At 54.4% G+C, this 19849-nt stretch overlaps 1 protein-coding gene across 2 annotated transcripts in view; it reads right to left on the bottom strand.

Moving 5' to 3' along the window:
* FAM222A (family with sequence similarity 222 member A) overlaps positions 1-19849 on the bottom strand; it is a 92964-nt gene that overhangs the window by 28462 nt on the left and 44653 nt on the right. The window lies entirely within an intron of this gene.

Genomic DNA, 19849 nt, shown 5'->3' with positions numbered 1-19849 from the left:
ACCAGAGAGTGGGGGAAAGAAAGGGATGGGGTAGCTTCCTCAAGGCCTGGAATGTGTAACCAGGGTGGAGGTTTGGACAGAAGCCCAAGCAGATGCTCCTGAACTTGGAGAGAGGCATGCGAAAGAGGCCAACCCTTCTGCTAAAACATACAGGGCACGTGCTGCTGAATAGGGATGGCTGGCGTGGATGACGGAGCTTAGCAGTTGTAGGCTGAAATCCCGGCCCTGCCAAACTCACTGCCAAATCTCACATGGGATTTCCTGAGGGGTCAGGACTGTCCTGACTACGTGCATGCAGCAAATCAATGGCACAGCTGGGATTAGATCCCAGGATCTGGACTGACAATTTCCTGCTCTGCACAACACTAGACAATACTGTATCCATGAAAAGGGTCTGGGAACACAGCAGCCTGAACCCAATTACTCTTTGTTCTTGGTATTTTCTTTTTAGCTATTAGCTAAAGTAGCTATTGTGCATTGATGCTATTATTCCATGTAAGTACACTGGTGCTATTACTCCATTGTAAAGCCATCCAATGTTCTGGGGCCCAGCCTGTACTCATCTCGCCCAGGACATCCCTAGTCACACTGATAGGACTTGTTTTGTTTTGTATTTTAACCACTGCGCACATTCAGTATTGGCTGTTCACAATTCAAGCTGTCCTGGCTCCTTGCGATTGGTCACAATGGCTCCCGACCCCTGACTGCATGCGCAGAATTCATTCTGACTAGGAGCTTCTCCGTGTCTTTCTCCAAGAGAGGGAAGAGGAAAATGGGCTGAGTGAAGGATAGAAAACAGTTGAACCCCTTTCTTCTGCCACTGGAGAGGTGTTTTAAACTGGCATGAATACTTGTCCCAAGTTTTACGTGGCATTCACTCAGCTCCAATAGAAATTCGGGGCCAGATTCTCAGCTGGTGGAAAGTCAGCCCAGCACTGTTGACTTCACCTCTCAAGCTCTCAGCATGTCTACTGACTGGCAGTGACTGTTGCCAGTATGTCTGTGCAGCACAGGGCAAAGTGATTTGACTGGTGCTGTCAAGGTCTAAATAAGGATGAAGTCCTAGCACTTCCACAAGCTGTGACCAAATCCCAGGCTTACAATTACCACATGCACACACACACAGGGCACTGGACAACCATTCGAATGCCCATCACACCTGTCCATTTTATGACTTCAAGGGTATGGATTGCGTATTCTCTGCGCACAGAGATCCGTACGCACAATTTGACAATGCTGTCAGAGTAACCCTGTCCCGCCCGACGACACAGACGCAAAGAACACAAATGCACAGTCCAGCAGAGTGCAGCACGACGCCTGGAAACTCACAGCGTTAAAGATTCCCCATGGAGTTTTATAGCTACACACCGCAGAACTTCCGAGACTTGGCTCTGCCGTCCCTGGTGTGTGTGGGGTTGGACTGGGCGCCATCTCCTGCTCCTACGCTATCCTCCCGAGAGCCCATCAACTTCAACTCCAGTGCCAATGGCCTGGAGCGACAGAGTCATCTCCTTGGTTTCTTGAGGAGTCCCAGGAGAGGAACGAGGTGTGGTGAGCACCCCTGCTGTGCCGAGACCAGGGTGTCACCACAAGCACTGAGAGCATTCAGGCTTCAGCGCCACCCCCAGCTCTGCAATCTGCTCCTAATTTTCAACATGCAATCGGTGCTAAGAAACGCTCTGCAGGGCACCCTCTCCTCGCCTGCTCTGCCCCCTCTCCTCGGGGCTGGGGCACCTCCACAGTTAGTTCAAATTAAGAGGCGCAGAAAAGCAGCGGTGTGGGGATGGGGAGCAGCAGGGCATAAAATGGGCAGCGCTGGGGCCGGGAGAGACGTCCTGGTGCAGAGAGCAGCCGGTAAGCCAGCGATGGCAGAGCTGCTCTCCGTGCGTACCAGCAGGCAGGAGATACGGCGTGGGACAGGCCATGACTGGCACACCAGCAAACGTCAAGACTTGTTAGGCTGCCCGAGCGGAGTACAAAGTGCCCAGCACCAGGAGGGGGATTTCACTCGCTGGGAGATTTACACAAATTAACTTCACAGCGCGTCTGGAGTGTTAAGATCAACAAGAGCGAGGGGAGTTCCAGGCAGAGGAGCGGGCTGCCAGTTCCCCCAACCCGTGCAATCAGGGGAGGGGAGGGCTGGTGCCCAGGCTGCATGGAGTCCCAGGGCCCATCCCCTCAAAGAAAGAGGGGTCAAGCCAGACCAGGCCCCGCGTCGCACTCGCCCATCTCAGACCAGTGCAGCCCCAGTCCCAGCCCCAGCAGTCCTGCCTTCCAACTCCCACATGGCATTCAGGGTGGAGCTGTGGTGCACAGACAGGGAACTGCCTTTCCAGAAGTGGACAGCGGGGAGGGGGGGCACCTCGGTGCCATGGTTGTGGACTGTGGGATTTCACGATCATTTGTGCAGGTAGCTTTTCATGCCAGGCCCAGCACCACAGTTTCCAAGCAGGGACAGCTCTGGGGGTGGTGCAGGGCAGGCCCTGGCCCACGTCCACTCCACCCTTCTCCCACCCTCGCTCCACCACCGCTTTGCCCCCTCCTGGCCCCATTGTCCGAAGCCCCCTCCCCAAGCGACAGGAGCTGGAGGATTACTGGGGCCGAAGGGGTCGGGGGCTGCAGCACGGCTCCACAGGGTTGCCCCACGTCCAGGTGTCTATGTGGAAAGGACCAGCCCAGATCTGGTCATTCTCAGCCCAGGCCTAAGAGCCGGGGAGACCCCAGCTGCAGCGGGCTCAGCCCCCTGTGGAGAACTCCCCAAGGCCCTCATGGCACCGGGAGGGGCCTCTCATGTCACAGCCAGGGGTGCCACTGTCCCCCAGCACCGCACAGGGACAGGCCAGGCTCTCGCTCAGGGAGGCCGTCTGCTCAGGCTGCCAGGTCCCACCTTGTAGGGCATGGTTCCCCCCCCGACCCCGTGCAGCAGCCGGGCACTCCAGGGCACCAGACGACGCTGGAGCCTCTGAGAAGACATCTCCCTGGGGCAAAGACAAAAAACTACCCCCACAGGGAAGGGTGACGGGGCATCGCCTGTGGGGTAGGGCAGTGGAGACAAGCCTCCAGCTGGGCTAGGTGTTAAAAGCACAGGGTGAAATCCCGGCTCCCTGGGAGCTTTGCCACCGATGGCAACAGGGCTGCGTTTCCCCCAGATATCCCCCTCTCCGGCCTCAGCACCCCACCGCCCATCGAACAGCAGCTGACGGCAGCTACCCCCGCAGTCTGTGCAGCAAAGCACAGCAGAGCTGCATCCCTGTGACCGCTAGTTGCTGGCGCCCCCAGGCCACTGAAAGCAAGTGAGGGGCTGTTTTACAGGGAGCCAGCTGAGGTCAGGCACTTTAAGCAGCCACATAAGAGATGTTACAGGCCTGCTCCCCGGCCCCAGGGCTGCAGCCCTGGCTGGCAAGGGCCAGCTGCCCACTCCCTGCATGCTGTCCAGCCTGGCAGACCAGTGCCCAAAGGCACCCCAGGACCGTAAGCGCTCAGACAAGTCCCAGCAATGCAGCCGTGCTGGCCTTTAATTCCCAGCGCTCTGCTGGGGAAGGGACAGTGGCATCCCGCCTGCAGACATGCGCCGGCTCCAAAACCGCAAACGGATGCTCATGCGAAAGCAGGGCAGGCTGCCTGGGAGGGGTGCAAGGGCGTGGCAGAGCCCCCTCTCCTCAACCACCGGGCCTAGCGCGCCCCAGGACTCGAAAGCAGAAGCTGTGGTGTCCAGGCACCTGGCTGGTCCCATACCTGTGCTTCCCTCTGTGCGGGTCCCATGGCCTTACTCGAGGGACTCAAGCAATTGTCAGGGCCGTGGGATCTGTGGAGAGGGAAGCACGGGCTCTGGACATCCCCAGCCTTGTCCCTTTCTGCCTAATCTCCAGGGGCCGACATGACGGCATGAACGAGCCGCTGCCTTCGCTCAAGAGAACAGGGGAGCAGGCAAGGCCTGGAGGCGTCTCAAGCGCCACCTCGCACACAAAGCTGCACGGGGCCTGGGCTCAGATTTTACATCAGATATCCGTTTTAGGTGCCGAAACGCGGATTCGGGCTCCAAAGTCTGACGACGGGGCCCAGCATCAGGGACGTATCAAGCAGAGACCCTGAGCTACACAGTTTAGCTCCAGACCCAAACGTGCCCCAAGGGGGAGGGCTTGACCTCAGTGGACTCTGGGGGCCCGGCCCTGTGCCATCCTCCCCAGCTGAATGGGGCTCAGTCCCCGCAGGGCCCAGGCTTCAGGAGTTGTGACGGCATCCCTTATCCAGTCATCTGGCAGGCACAGGTGGCCAGTCATAAAGGGTTTCTGCAGCATTTCCTGGCAAAGAAAGTGCTCGTCAACAGCATGTTTTGGGCAAGGCAGTTAATTGACTCCTCTTTATGGCACGTACATCAATAGAAAGAGGTAGCATTAACTGATCCCTTGCAGAAGCTGAAAATGAAAGAATTAATCTTATTTCACTCTTGTGTAACCCTTCCTGAAATTAAAAAGATATTTTATGAGTGTGTACAAAAGCGGAGCTTTGCTACAGTTCCTTTAATGAAAATGCCCTTGGAAGAAGCAGACCTGTGTAATGACATGTCATTAAATGTGTTTTTATCCTATATGCAATTAAACAGTTTTATCACTCATAGGAGAGTCTCCGCTGGAGAGGATCAGAGCAAACACCGCAGCATCAGGGGGATGAGGAGACACCACAGTCTAAGTTTCTGGGTTCTACAGAATTTCAGGCTTTAATTACTTGTGTACAAACCCCTGGGCTACCCCCCACTGACCTGCAGGCTCTTTCTGTCCTGTCCTCAGAGAGCTCTCGGCTCTTACTAGCGTCATCACGCATGCTGAATTAGGAAACTGAAGCAAGAAGACAGGCAAAGTCAGGAGTGGCCAAGAAGTTAGGAACGAAGAGCCACATATTGCATATCTATTTTTATCTATCTATAGATGAATAGATAAAAATAAACACATAATAGGTGGCTCAATGCCCTCCCCAGAGTCAGGCACCCCCAGCCCCCGCCCCGACTATTACTTGATGCCGGCGACTCTGTGGTAAGCACTCCCAGGGCACGGCTCTGAGGCGGAGCTGCACTTCATGGCTCAAAGAGCTGCAAGAGGCTTGAGAGCTGCGGGTTGGCCGTCTCCGAGCTAAGCGGCGTTACAGGATACTGCCGGAGCAGCGAGGGTTCACCCTCTTTCTCTCGAGTGAGGATTGTAAAGTGGTTCCTGAACTAGAACTACCCCGACCGCCACCAGACAACTGCTTCCAGCTCCACACCCATGCTACGTAACGTCCCAGTTAATACAGCTCGTGCCTTTACTTGGTTTTTCCTCTTAAGGCAACACCTTGTGGGGTCCTGGGGTAATCTGAGCATTTAAGCTTTTTTTTTTTTTTTTTTTTTTTTAAAAAATCACTTTTTTAGTGCTCTAGCCATGGGGGCGGGGGGAAGGAGGAGGAAATCCCAGATCAGAAGGGACGTCTACCATTTGGTTTGCTTTCCTGCATAACACAGGCCGTGGGACTTCTCTAAATTAATTCCTGCTTCACATCCAACCACTGTGATTGAACGAGGGCAGATCTTTTGGAAAGAGCATTCACTAGGACTTTCAAATATTCAGGGATGGAAAATCCACCACAGCTCTGGGGTAAATTGTTCGAGCGGTGAAAAATTTGCACCATATGTGTAGTCTGTGACTGTCTAGCTTCAAAGTCTAACCATTGCGTCTTGTCCGAGAACTCCAGGAGCCCTGTCTGCTCCCCCTACAGGTAAAGACAGACTGGGGTCAAGACACCGCTGAGCACCCCTTTGTAAAGTTTAGTAAACAGATTTCCTTCCTTCATTCTGTTCCCTCTGGGAGGGAAAGGGAGGAACAGGTGAAAGCAGGACTCTGGTGCCCCAGCTGGGCTGTGCAGGCCTGCCTAAGGCCCACTGCGATGAAGGGCCATTCATGGGACCCACTTACTAACGGTGGCTGCTCATTGCTGGCCTACTGTCTTTGTTCCTAAACGTACATATTTACCTTGGGCTGTATTTTGTTTGCACCCAAGCTTAGCAAGTGACCCAAACTGCTCTCTGTGACCTGCCCTCCACCTTACTCACCACTGCCCCAACTTTCGGATCACCTGCAGACAGACATACATCAGCAGTGATGACTTAGTTTTCTTCCACAGCACTGACAAAAAAGTTAAATAGCACAGGGCCAAAAACCAATCCCTGCAAGATCCACTAGAAATGCAGCTACTTGACAACTTCCTGTTTACAGATAACTTTTGAGACTTTTCAGCCAGCCAGTTTTTAAATAATTTAACATGTGCCACGCTGACTTTGTGTTGCTCTTCTTTCTTAATCAAAATGTGCAATACCAAGATACATGCCTTACAGAAGTCTATTACATCAGTACTACTACCCTCATCAACCAGACTTCTAATTTAGTCAACAAATATTAAGTTAGACACCTAAACCCATGCTGATTGGCATTAACTTTTAATTCTTTCTTAATTAAGTCCCTTCTCATCCTTTCCATTACTTTGTCTGAGTTTGATGTCAAGCCGACAGGCCTATAATTAGCTGGGTCATTCCATTTATCTTAAAAACACACACACACACACACACACACACACACACACCTGGAACAATAGCTTTTTTCCATGCCTCTGGAACTTTTCCAGTGTTCCAACATCTGTTAAAAACCAGCATTAACTGTCAGACAGGTACTTGGTCAACTTTAAAACTCCTGGATACAAGTTACTGGGATCTGCTGCTTTGAAGCTGTCCAACTTTAGGAGCTGCTGTTTTATGCTGTCCTTAGTTATTTTGGGAATAGTTACTGCTACTTCATCATCATATGATTCTGCTTTTCTGCAAGTGCAGAACAGAAACACTTATTGAATCTCTACTGGATACTCCCTCTCTTTTGCATTATTGACAATTCTACTGTTTCTATCTAATCATGGGCGAGTATGATTGTTGGAGTTTAGATGCAAGGTTTAAGGCCAGAAGGGGTCATCCAAATCGTCTAGTTTGATGTCTTGCAGAATGCAGGCCACAGGACTTCCTCCATCCACTCCTGTCATGATTGAGTTACTGACGAAACCCCTTCTTACAGCCCTTAACTCTGCGGCAATTCTCCTTCTGCTCTTTTGCTTCCCTTAGCAATCTTCTACAATATCTAGCTTATCATTTCATATTCATCATTACTATCAAGTTCCTTTCTTCCATCTCATTTATGTATTTTTTTTAAAAAAAATATTACAGCTGTTTTCAAGTCCTCTCTAACTCAGGCTATTTTTTGATCATTTGTTTGCTTTTTAAACACCAGCGCAGCCTTTTCTCTCACTTGTGGCTTTGTGGGCATCCACCAAAATGCTCCTAATTACCATTCACATTTTCTTGTTTCAATTTTTGTCCCAGCTGATTTGGCTCCTAACTGTGTCCCGCTTTGCAAAACTAACTCTGAGCACTGGGAACGTGACCCCAAAGGCTTAAAATGCAAACATGAAAAAAGTGGGTTCATATTAAGTCTCATGGTTTTGGGGCTCTGAATGAGGGTGTTTGACTGCTTGGTGAGGCCTGTATCTTCCAAGGTTTGATCAGTCCCTCCCTCAATCTCCCCTGACCTGAAACACCCTTTCAAGGTCTTTAGCTTGCACTACATTTGGTGGAAAGTTGGACAGAGAAGCTGTCCAGTCTGATCCAACATCTCACTTTGTTTCCGTTTCAGAGGCTTTGCACATAGCTCCCTCCCACCTGCAAAATGTTATTTCCTGGACATTAAAATAGGTCTAAACTGCCACAATCCTCCAACAGAGCCCAAGATGACGGCTCCCATCAGCAACACTCAGAGCTGTGTCCAGAGCCCTGTTCGGGCTGAGGTTAGCTTTTCAAAGTCAGCTCATATGCCCTACCCAGGAAACTAGCACACAGACTCCGTCGCAAGGCAAAGCTCCCCGGGATTAATGATGCACAGGCCTCTAGCCTGTGCAAGAAAGCGAGCAGACTCCAGTGGGCCAGGCGTGAAATCCAATCATGCTACAACAGTGTTTACTGTAAAAGGTGCTGTCTGATGTTAGCACGTCAAGCCCCTTTGTTCCCTGGCAGGCTTTGGTAAACAAACCGCACTGGTTATCTCATCTTTCTAAAAAGCACCTGTGAAAAAAATAACACATAGCTCAGCAAAGCACTTGATGTGCTGGGAACAGGTGGGTTTATTCCACAACCCCTTGATGCAGTTTGTTCAAAGCCAGGGCACTGAGCATCACACTCAGCAGACTTCAACGCTTCCAGCTACTTCCTGACTTCAGGTTTTTGCTGAGCTTACCCTTTCTCTGCCTCTTCCAGCTAGCAGAACCTGCTAGCCAGGAACCTGACAAGACTTAGCACTTATCTAGTGCTGTCTTATGTCTTCAAAGCACTTTGCGCACCCTTAACTAATGAACCCATGCAGCATCTCTGGGAGGTGAGCACTTTACAGCCTCCTTTTACAGACTTGATTACAACATCAATAAAACAAAAACAATGGTATTTGGAGCTAAGGAAACGGGAAGGAAGATCAGCATGGAACTAGAGAAGCTCACGTATCTGGGGAGCAACATAGTGTATGATCTAGAGAGTAACAAAGAAAGAGAGACTAGAGCAGCAAAAGCAAGAGCAAGTTTGAAGGCGATAGATAAGATCTGGTAAAGCAAAGCCACTAGCTTAGAAAGGAAGCTGAGCGTCTTGAAAATGTGTATTCAGCAGCACGTTGCATGGATGAGAGACGTGGCTCATAACGAAAGGTTCGACGAGAAGGATATTGGCATTCGAAAGGAGTTGTTATAGAAAGATCCTCGGAAGAGGACGGATGCAGAAGGTCACCAATGAGGAATTATGTAGGAAGATACAGATGAACGAGAACCTACTGCAGAAGAAAACAGCAGTCATGTAGCACTTTAAAGACTAACAAAATGATTTATTGGGTGATGAGCTTTTGTGGGACTGGGAATGCTATAGATCCGATGAAGTGGGTCCGTCCCGTGAAACTGCAGAAGGTTATACAACACTTTACAGCTATTCTGGCCTATCTGCAGAATGAACGACGGACAAAAAAAATCAAGACCCTGATATTTGGCGTAACGGATGGTTCGAACAGGAGAGGCAGACCCCACACAGAACGGCTAGATGACATAGTAGATTGGCACGGAGCTAGTCTACAGAAACTAATCCTCTCCCCACTGGACAAGGAAAGAGAGAAGGAAATAGTGAGGAAGGCATCGGACACCAATGGGCGCTGAGGCCATGGTTGTTGATGACGACGATTTTACTGACTGGGAAGAAATTGAGGCATGTGTTTCAATGAGTTGCCCAAAGGGTCTTCCCCTTCCAGATCTCCTGACTCCCAGATCAGTGGTCAGACCAGCCTGAATGTCCCCCTAGGTGATGGAGCTGAGAGTCCACAAAGAGCCTTTCAAATGAGGCCTGGCCCAAGATGCCGCTGCAGTTCAATCTCTGCTGAGAGCAGCGGGGCTGCGTGATTAAAAACCTGACACGATCAGAGGTTCTGCTAGGCTGGCAAGGAAGAATGTGTGTTTTCATTTCATTTGGGGTGGGGGAAAAAAAAAAATCAAAGCTGTGCAGCACTAACTGCTGAAATAAACAAGACCGTTTAATAATCTCAGTGTCAGGGGTGCCATGGAACCAACAGGTGAGCGAGGGGCCCCTTGTTACCTGTGGGTAACTACACAGAAGCTGCACCAAGTTTTCCCCTTGTCCTCAAATTAACAGCCTGGGCTGCTTCTCTGTGGTTGGCATCTTACCAAACTGGAAGCCCCTGGGGGCTTGAATTCAGAGGGTTTGCTCCACAGCAAAAAAGTGACCTGGCAAAGGGTTAATCCCTCATCAATATTTTCCATGATGCAGCTTTATTTTTAGACACTACTGTATAAATTAAAATGATTTTCTCAGCCAATAAAAGGGGCAATTCGAATAGGCCCCCAGAGTGGCCAATCCAGCAAGTCTTTGGCCACTTCTCCCCGCGGGGCTGGGCAAGGCTGTGTTTTACACTGGGAAAGGGCAGAAGGGAACCCCTAACAGAACGGGCGCACCTCCCTTCCCCCAGTCACCGTCTCTGCTGCCTCTTTTCTGACCAAAGTCACCCAGACCTTCACCTCTCCTGCGGTCAGAGCGCACGTGGGAATTACTCGGCGAGCTGTCACAGCCCCCACCAATGAGCTGACAGAGAAAAGCGCTAGTGGAACAAATCCTCGCAGAAACAGGCTGGTTAATTCCCTCACTGGACTCCTCTTTCAAGCCAGCCTTCCCTAAAACACCCCCTCCCCGATCCTCACGTCCGCTCGGAGCACACCTCCTCCTCTGCCCTTCCTTCAGGGCTGGAGGTTCTGCTCTCTGGGCTGATGCCAGGACAAGCACTCCAAACCCTGGGGGGCTCTTGGCTTCGTACCATGGGCAGTCATTACAAACACTGCAGAAGCAGCATCAGCAGCAGAGCTAAGGACTTCAGAAGGCAGACTGAAAACCTGGGCCTGATAAGCAACCGAAATCCCTTCGCAGCAACACAGAGGAAGTTGTGTCAAAACCAGGCGTACGACGAAAGATCTGAAGTTTTATTATCAGCACAGGCCCCGTCTCTCTGAGCACCGCTGCCCTGTTTCCTGTCCCCAGCCTGCACCCGGCCCTGGCACTAAGCAGCCGCCAAAAGACAAAGGAGACTGCAAACGAGACGCAAATGAAACTTGCTTGGTTGAGGAAACATGGGCTGTGAAAGACGTGGCTGCATGGGCTGGCCAAACGTTGCTCCAAGCCAAACGCCCCACTGCAGCTCCACCGACTCCTGCTGCCCAGACACCTGCGCGGCGGGTAACCCTGGGGCTGCTGCCCCATTGGAGACAAACGGAAACCTCGGGGAGGCTCCAGAGAGAAGCGCTTACACCTCGCAAACCGAGAGGGCAGCTCTGGGGCTGGCAGCTGGGACCTCCTCTTTGCTCTTCCCAGCTGGAACCTCTGAGCAAAGGTGAGCCTGTACCCTGCCGCTCCCCGCACAACTACACACCCCGCGGCTTCGCAAGTGGCCTCTGTAGCTCCAGATGGTCTCCAGGGCCAGGTCTGCAAAGACCTTCCAATGCCAAAAGACACAGGTAGATAACAGAAGTGCCAGAGGACCTGAATGCCACTCCGCAACATCAGGAACCTAAGACACTTGAAAACCTGACCATTCAGCCACCGCAGCATGCAGTCCTGGGTTCTCCGCCTCAGGCTGGCTGCTCTCCTCTGCCGGCCCAAAGGACACAGCATTGAGAGCGACAACCAGGGCGCCCTCTAGTTTCTTCCCATCTGTGGGCAGAATAAGTTCTGTTACATGCACCGTGGCATGTGCAGATGGGCACCACCACCAAACAGATGTTGCCGGCTGTGGGCGCTCTGCTTTTTGACTTGGCAACACCTGAAGCTCTGCTGGGCAGCTGCCCAAGGGCTCAGCTTACAGGGAACGCTGGCAACAACAGTAAATTCCCTTTGTTAAACCTGTTGCCTGTCTAACGACCTTCGCTGTCACCCACTCCCCGGTGCAATCCAGTGCTGGGGTGATTGTCATGCCTACGGATCCTAGGAAGCCATACCAATGCAAGAGGCAATCACAGCACAAACCAAGCATCCTCCCCACAGGGGCAGGTGGCGGGGCAGGCACCCCTCCTCTGAGCCGCCTTCTGCAGAAAGCTGCCTTGAGGGTTAGCAGAAGTTGCTCTGTTCTCTGCCGCAGTGCTGAGCAGGGGGCACGCCCGGACGGCACTACCATCTCTTGGACAACCCGGCTCGCGGCCTGACATGCCGCACAAGTGCAGAACCGTGGGCCCCAACGTCCAGTTCGGATGTTGCACCTGACCGGTTCCGATGTCACCCAGACAGCCTCAGGGGGCTGCGAGAGGCTCTCGCGAGGTTTGCGACTGGTTTACTAAGTAACGGCTCATTTCACACAGTGCAGACGACACGACCAACCCACAGCCCTTATCGACCTGGGCAGGACTTGAACCGGCAGCCTAGAAATTGCAGGTCCCAGCACCATTTCCCAGCTTCCTGAGCTGTCCAGCCCCGCCACTCGCCAGCATTCAGGCGGCCCCGAGAATCTATCTTTAATTATTTTCTTTTTAACTAGCGAGCAAACGACCTGCTCAGGCAGCGCTCTATAACTCTGAGCTAAATATCGATCCCAGCCCATTACAGATGTGCCCTTCCTCCCCACGCTGCTGCGGATGCACTAACCACCCCGGCCTCGCAGCAGATGCCGCGGCGTCTAAAAGCAGGCGCGTATCAAGTGACATTTAATTAAATATAAGCCATTGCTGTGTCTCTGCCGAGAGCCGGAGAAGGCGAACACGAGCCGGCCGAGCTGAGGAGGGTACGATTTGATTTATAATTTAAATAAAGCTCAGAGTTCCTGCAACACACGGAGAGTAAAATCAAAGGGGCTGAAGTTAATTGGGTGTGATATTTTCTGAGGATGCCTCCTCTAGCAGTGCACGCCGGCTCCTCTGCAAGCAGGCCGGGAAGGGGAGTGAGGGGCTGCAGGGAGGACACAGGGTAGGCCAGGGCATTGGCTCATGGTCCTGGACTCCTTCCTTCCCTCCACGTGTCCCGTAGCTGGGTGTCCATGCGGAAAGCTTCTTCCGCTGAAAGCAAACAGCCCCCTCCTCCTCGCTCAGCCAGGGAGCTCAGCTGGTAGCCACAACGCCAAAGGCCCCGGCCGAGCGGCTGGATGACTCTGACAGGAAACACGCTTGGAGATGGCACTGAGCGGGCCCGTGGGCAGGGAGGGAGGCAGCCTAACGCACTGGCTTTAAGAGCTAGGACCGGTTTAAAGTCTAGCTGGAGGCCGACGCCTGCAGCATCTGCCTCGCCGGCAGTAATCCCCCAAGGGCCACAGAGCGGAGCCCCAGCCGTGGAGAAGCTGGAATGAAGAGTCTGCTCACACAGCAGAGCCAGGCTGTGCTGCCCCCACAAGGCACCTTGCCTTCCCCTCTGCGCGCCAAGGGCCCATTCACAGGACATCACACTGGACAGGAGCAGAGGCCGGAGCTGCTGTTGCAGACTACACCCCAGGCTCTCCTTACAAGAGAGGCGGCCGTAGAGAAGCTCCATCCAGATTCTCCAAGCCAGGCCGGGGCAGCACATGGTGGCAGGGGGTATTTGTCAGAGTTCAACACACTGCAAAGTGTTTGCCTGGGAACACAGACGCAGGTGATCGACGCTAGCCTAGCTCGACCCGCTGGGCAGGGGGCTCTGTGCGGGGAGGCACTGGAGCTACCGGCACGTCCAGGGTGGGGACGAGGGGAGAACAGGGAGAACCAAAGGAACCCGGGCGAGTGGAATGCTCCTTCCTCTTCCGAAAGGGAGACGCTCCAGGCAGACGAGACCCTTACTTACAGCTCAGGGATGTCTGTCACTCCCGGGGGCACAAAGACTTCTGGGATCCCAAGGAGCAGGAGGAGGATGTAACGCGAGGTCGGTCAGGGCCCGTAGTCGCTATTGTAACACAGACAGAGAAGATGGGTGTTGTACATGTGCCCCTGAACCAGATTCACCAGTAACTCGAGTGCCTTCCAGTGGCCCTGGCTCTTGTGGGAACAGAGGGGTGTCGAGGCACGTGGGGCTCAGCAGCCCTGGTAACCTCCAGTGCATCCGGACAGCAGTCAGGCCCGTGGTCTCCCAAGGGAGCAGCCAGCGGTTCCAGGGCTTTTGGTCAGTTCGTTTTTCCAGACGGACGGCCAGATGGACAGACAGGCCTCCTGGTAGCAGCCTCGGTGCAGCAGGGAGCCTGAAATGGCCCAGTCAGGACAGGGGACAGCAAAACCGAGCCCAGGTGCCTTCAACAAGCCAGCAGTGGGCCTGGCTTCAGGCCCGGCTCTGCTCCTGGCACACGCTGGGGCCCCTCCTCCAGCTCTGGTGTTGTGGCTCCTCCTTCGCACCTAAATCCCGCTCCTCGGCCACAGCAGCTGGCAGCGCTGGCTCAGGGAGAAGGCACCCACCAGATGGAAAGCCCCAAGGCGGCTCTGCCAGCGGACGCGACCTGGGTCTGGAGAAGAAACTTCTCTGCAGGAAAGGGCGCTTCTGGCTGGAGATGCCTCGCACTGTTCCCCAGCCCCGGTTTCTCCCGCTTCCCCTCAGCCCAAACCTTAGGTCAACACTCGACTGGTGTAAGACCCTGCACGAGATCGGGGCAGCTACCAGCAGCAGGCTGGCTTAGCCGAGCTGCACAGCACCCTGCCACCGGGCCCCGCGGTGCCACCTCACCGGAGGCACCCATGCAGGCCACCTCACCGGAGATGCTCCTGTCTAGCTCCAGGCCGCCCTGCCAGGCCCCCATGAGCCCCTTGCCCTACAGAAGCTCAGCCCTTCCAAGCAACCACTTCCAGCCTGTTCTCCTCCTGGAGGAACCAGAAGGTCCCCCCCTTCCCCCACAATCCTCTTTCTCCATTCACGAGATTCCCACCAGGCTCCAGCTTCCCACACCGCCACCCCGACCCGAAGCAGGCCGCAGCTCGCCTCCCGCTTCAACGGCCCCAGCAGCCGCTGCCCGGCTGCGGCTCCGCAGGGACAAACCCCCGTCCGGGCCGGCAAAGAACCGCCCTGCCAGTGCTCCCGGTCAGCCGCTCTGGTGCTGCCCAGCTGGTTAGCGGGGTGCCCACAGCCGGCAGCCTGCGTTCCTACTGGCGGTGCACACAGCAGAGCCACCACTCCAGACAGGCCAGATACCCGCGGGCTCAGAGCAGGCTGCCCTGCTGCCTGAGGGAGCCCAGGGCCGCCCTGGACATGGGGAAGTCAGAGGATGTGATATACCTTGACTCCAGCAAGGCTTCTGATACGGTCTCCCACAGCATTCTTGTCCATAAGTTAAGGAAATATGGATTGGATCCTTGGACTATAAGATGGATAGAAAGCTGGCTTGATGGTCGGGCCCAACGGGTAGTGGCCAATGGCTCAATATCTGGATGGCGGTCGGTTTCAAGCAGAGTGCCGCAAGGCTTGGTTCTGGGGCTGCTGTTACTCAACATCTTTATTAATGAGCTGGATGAGGGACTGGGTTGCACCCTCAGCAAGTTTGCAGATGACACAAAACTAGGGGGAGAGGTAGATTTGTTGGAGGGGAGAGAGAGAATCCAGAGGGACCTGGATAAATTGGAGGACTGGGCCAAAAGAAATCTGATGCGGCTCAATAAGGAAAAGTGCAGAATCCTGCACCTGGGGCGGAAGAATCCCAAGCATTGTTACAGGCTGGGGACCGACTGGCTCAGCAGCAGTACGATGGAAAGGGACCTAGCGGTTATGGTGGATGAAAGGCTGGATATGAGTAAACAGTGGGCCCTTGTAGCCAAGGTGGCTAACGGCATACTGGGGTGCATTAGGAGGAGCATTTTGAGCAGATCTTGAGTACTTATTCCTCTTTATTCGGCACTGGTGAGGCCACATCTGGAATATTGTGTCCAGTTTTGGGCCCCCCAGTATAAAAAGGATGTGGATTTGCTGGAACAGGTTCAGCGAAGGGCAACAAAAATGATTAAGGGTCTGGAGCACAAGACCTATGAGGACAGGCTGAGGGATTTGGGCTTGTTCAGTTTACAGAAGAGAAGACTTAGAGGTGATTTAATAGCAGCCTTCAACTTCCCGAAGGGGAGCTCTAAAAAGGAGGGTGAGAAACTGTTCTCAGTGGTGTCAGATGGCAGAACAAGGAGTAATGGTCGGAAGTTGAAGAGGGAGAGGTGTAGGTTAGATATTAGGAAAAACTACTTCACTAGGCGGGTGGTGAAGCACTGGAATGCGTTACCTAGAGAGTTGGTGGATTCTCCATCCCCTGAGGTTTTTAAGTCCCGGCTGGACAAGGTCCTGGCTGGGATGACTTAGTGGGGATTGATCCTGCTTGAAGCAGGGCCTGGACTAGATGACCTCCTGAGGTCCCTTCCAGCCCTGTGATTCTGTCCTGCCATCCCCACCAGAGGGGAAGAGGCAGAGAGGCCATGAAAGCTGCAGAGGCAGGGAAATGTGATTCTCTCCCTTCCAACCCCATCCTACCCTGCAAACCAGGCGCGGACAACCAGACCCCACACCTCAGCCTCTTGCTTCATCTCCTTTCCCTGGAGCAGGGCTGCCTGCTGGTAGACAGCCCCCAGAGTCAGCCCCACAAGCTGTCAGAAGAAGAAAATACATATCCCGCATGAGCAAAAGCAGCCAGTGAAGAGCAGAGCTCCCAGGGCTCCCATTCCTCCTGTGTGCACACAGCTCGGAGCTCTCTGCCGCCCCATGCTCAGCAGCAGCTGAGCCGTTCGCTGGGTCGGACCCAACCCCGCACACAGCCCAGCCCTGCTCCTGCACCAGCCAAGCAACTCCCAGAACATGCGTCACTTTCCAGCGGCTGCAGGGAGAAGGCCGAGAGAGAAGGCAATTAACTAGTCAGAGAAGGGAAGGAAAATGCCCCATGGTGGGCAGACCCGGGCACCGGATCCAGAAATGCCAGTGACACAGGCAGCTCCCAGGGTGGGCAGGGAAATCAGTCAGCTCACCGCTTACGTGAAATTAATACAAAAATTAATCAGATGCTCAGGCAGAATAATGGGATTTCACAGTGGTGCTGGGTGAGGTGGCCACCGAGCCAAGAGCCAGACTCATTTACTATCGACAGAAACAGTGCCAGAGGACAGAAAGAAGACCCATACAGATAATTACTGAGATACTCAGGAGAAAATTAAGCAATCAGAGGCCCTCCTACACGGCGGCTAGCCGGAAGAGAACGCGATCGTTTTCCATTACCTAGGCAGGTGCTCAGCAGCTGGAAGCAGAGCCCCACACTGCACTGGGCCGGGGCTCACCTTCCATTCCGCTGCGCCGGACTCGGCGTCGCTTCCCCTCTTCGCCTGCCACAGACGACAAATGAGGGAAAAGTTCTACCCAAACCAGCTGCCTGGCCCTGGCGTCACCTGCTGCTGGAACTGAACTCGCCGGAGCGGTGTGCTGCATTTCCCAGAACGGGCGGACGCGTACGGGCAGCTAACCTTTGATTAAGGTGGCCCGAGAGAGCCTGGCAGCAGGTCACCCACCAGCTGTGCCTGGCAGGGCTGGGTGCAAAGACTCTCTCTCCTGCCTTGACTGCTCCTGCCTAGCACCTCTGGGCACCAGCCACTGCAGGGCTCTTGCTCCGCAGCACCGGCCCCCTGTCTGGGGCAACACAGGCAGCATTCAACGCCTCCCAGATTCGCCCCGGGGCAGACAGAGCTGCACCCGCGCACAGCCCCAAGACCAAGCCACACAGGGTGTCACAGCCATGCCGGAGCGTGCTGGGATACCGCGGGCTATCCCCAGGCGAGCAAGCGGCTGCTGTTCCTCCGCGCACCTCCTCTGACCTGCCAGCAAACGCCCAGGCTGAACCCAGGGCTCCTTTCCAGCAGCCCCGTGACCTTGGCCGTGCCTCCTCTGGCCGGTTACCAGGCTGGCAGGACGCACCATCGGTTACAACCCAACAACGGTCGTCAACACGCGCACACATACGGTCCCTCTTCGAGTGTGCAAACCAGCCGGGATCAGCCACTTGGCAACTGGCTGCTGTGGAGACCCAGCCGGCACCAGAGCCCCTGGGCCGGGCTGTGCGTGGGGGTCGGTGAGGGACGCCGCGCCTGTGCCAGGCTGTTCCACGGAGCGAGGGCAGGACCCCGGGGAGCTGTCGCACCACGCTGCTCGCAGAAGGGACTGCTAAGGTGGGAACAGGCCGAGCCCCCACGGCGCGTACCTTGCACAGCCAGGCGCCCCAGGGACTTAGCACTGCTCACACAGCTCTCTCTGCTCCTACCCCAGCTACACGGAAAGCCTTAGCAGCTCAGCACCCCACCAGCAAGGCAGCGAGGCTTCAGACACTGGGCCTCCCACCACAGGACTTGGCTCGTACTTCGACTCTCTGATAGGCCTGGATGCACACAGGCCTGTTAACTCCCCCACTGCCAAAGCTCCTTGGTGGGCACCTTTCCGAGCGGGCTGGGAGATGAGCCCAGAGCACCCACGGGGCAGAACCTAGCAAGAACCCAGCCCTGGCTTGAGAAGCTGCCAGCACGCAAATCAGAGTCTGCACTGACTGAACCGTTTAAGGGGCTCATGCTTCCTTGGAACCCTCTGTCTTTGAGGGCCTTCCCAAACCTTCTTCCTTCTGCAGATTGCAGCACCAGACAGAGCTGCTGGTGTTTCCCCAGATCAGCCTCTGTGGCGCAGAGTCCCTGGCACACAAGCCTGCTTGCAGACACGCCTACTGCCAATCAACATTAGCAAACAACAAGCGAGCCTCTGCTCGCCGGGCCTGCCCCCAGCACCGATTCTCATGGCAGTCAGGGGAGGGAAGTTCCCATGCCCTGTGCCCGCATTTCCCCGAGCCTGGCTCCGGACTCTTGACCGGCCTGGCAGAAGTGCAGCTCGTTATTCAGGCACGACCAAATCAGCATACATTTTACAAGCGCAACGCTCCATGTCTTTCTGGCTACTAATATGAAAAAGACTTGAGCCCTGCTGCAAGCTGCAGACACGCATTAACACACACAAACACGTACTCAGCTCACAGCACACTGACCAGCACGGACTGCAAGGCGGAGCCCTTTGAGAGAGAGGAGAGGCTGCCAGGCTTCAGGGGTGGCACCCTCAGGAGCAGCTGAACGCTCAGCGGGGAGAGCACCTGGCACCCATCTCCCCTGGCTACTTCCCCTGGTGCCCAAGAGGAACTCAGAGACCAATGTGAACTAAAAAGCAAGGGTGCCCTCAGACATACAAACGAGTCTGTAGCTTTTAAAGGCCCCATGGGATCATCGTGTCATCCCATGGGCATTTCCCTGAACCAATTCCTGCTTCAAGGCCGAGGGCAGTGATTGAACCTGACCACCTCATTTAGAAAGACCAGTGGAGCAGTTCCGATGCTAATCCCCTCCGCGTAAAGAGGCCAGCCCAGCAGAGAGCGAGCACGGTCCAGAATCCATTCCGCAGAGGCAGACTGGTTTGACCACGCTGGGGTGCACGGGCTGGGGGGACACAGACCATTAGCCAAATACCTCGAGGCTGTCACATGCTAAAAAGCAGAGCACTAGCCGCCAATCTGTCTTTGGCCCAAGCAGTTGAAAAAAATCCACCCGAGACCAGCAGGAAAAATATCCCCTCCCTGCTTTAACACACACATTCATCACCAAGACTCTTAATGTGTCTTTCCCAGCCGGCGAGGTCGAACCTGCCTGCCGAAAGCAGGCTCATTAAATATACATTTAATCATGACTCGGATTGAGAGACAAAGGCTGCTGGAGACAGGTGCTTTGCTGGAGTGACCTTTTGGAACCCTTTTTAATGTAACTAGTTTGCAGCTTATCTGAAAGGCCAGCTCATCAGAAACGGTGCAGCTCCTGCCAAAGGGGGGCAGTGAGAAGGCGCCCACAAAGCGCCACAGCAAACGCTGCAGCAAAATCTCCTGAAGTTCAACTCATCCACCAAAGAGGCCCAATGTCATTTGCTTACCACATCTCCTTCCCGTTTACCCATCCTCACTCCTGCCTTCCCGGCTCTTTTTAATTAACCCTCAAATAAATGTCTTTTTCCATGAGACAAGACACACCAAAGCAGCAAGCTGGCAAACGTTTGCTATCAGGGAGGGAGGGGAGCTGGAGATGCCTGGGGCCTCCGGGCTAACCTCCTTCAGGACACGTGACACTGCACTTGGAAAAGACAGCTCAAGGACTACTGGTTCCTGCCGTCCGAGTCCTGATGGAGCTCTGACATCCTGCCCAGGGAAGGTTGACGGCCAAAGGAGGAACAGGGGAGGTCAGTCAGGGCAGGAAGCCCCACCCTCGGTGCACAGCATACCCCGTCTCCCTG

Source organism: Carettochelys insculpta, chromosome 18 (assembly GCF_033958435.1).
Source record: "Carettochelys insculpta isolate YL-2023 chromosome 18, ASM3395843v1, whole genome shotgun sequence".
NCBI lineage: Eukaryota > Metazoa > Chordata > Testudines > Carettochelyidae > Carettochelys > Carettochelys insculpta.
The sequence above is the reverse complement of the archived record's forward strand: the minus strand, read 5'-3'. Positions and strand labels throughout refer to the sequence as shown.